Genomic DNA, 800 nt, shown 5'->3' with positions numbered 1-800 from the left:
CAGTTTCATAATACATGAATAACTATTTAAAAACAGAAGATGACTAATTTCTATTTTCTGCATTAAAATTCCACAGTATGTTGCTTAGGCAGCAACAATATACCAAAGTTATTAATAGTTGGCTCTGACTTAATAGTCTTCATTCTTTCTAGTCCTATAGAATCCGAAAATATCAGTATTTGAAGATTGGTTAAGCCCTAGCTGGTTTGGCTCAGTGGATAGAGTGTTGGCCTGTGGACTGATGGATCCCAGGTTTGATTCCAGTCAAGGACACATACGGTGGGGGGGGGCGCCCCCGGGGGGGGGGGGGGGGGGGTGCAGGAGGCAGCCGATCAATGATTTTCATCACTGATGTTTTGCTCTCTCTCCCTTCTTAATAAAAATATATTTAAAAATAAAAATAAAAGAGGATAAAATATAACTAAACTTTAAACTCTTATTCTTGGCTATTAAACTGGTCTATTAATTACAAATGAGCTCCAATGATCACCTTTTAACCATTTGTATGTGATAAGCATCTATAGCCACAAGCAGCAGACATTTTAAAATTAAATTCAAAATATCATGGCAGTTGATTTAAATTATGAATTTAACATAAATAACAAATATTCATTTTATGGCCTTTCTTGTTCTAGAGAAGGCATTGTGAAAGGGGAATCTTGAATATCATAAATATTTATAAGTTGGCTTAATATTAATATTAATCTGAGGTCAAAGTGGCATTTGACAAAGGGTCTCTGTCAGCTTCAAAATAAGAAAAGCTGGTCCTGTCAGTCAATAACAGTTGCTGAGAAGAAATC

General features: G+C 35.4%; 1 protein-coding gene across 4 annotated transcripts in view; it reads right to left on the bottom strand.

The window, feature by feature from the left end:
- MOSPD1 (motile sperm domain containing 1) overlaps positions 1–800 on the bottom strand; it is a 52,751-nt gene that overhangs the window by 48,568 nt on the left and 3,383 nt on the right. The window lies entirely within an intron of this gene.

Source organism: Myotis davidii, unplaced genomic scaffold (assembly GCF_000327345.1).
Source record: "Myotis davidii unplaced genomic scaffold, ASM32734v1 scaffold760, whole genome shotgun sequence".
In the NCBI taxonomy this organism is placed as follows: Eukaryota; Metazoa; Chordata; class Mammalia; order Chiroptera; family Vespertilionidae; genus Myotis; species Myotis davidii.
Note: the sequence above shows the minus strand (reverse complement) of the source record. Positions and strands in the feature narration are given on the sequence as shown.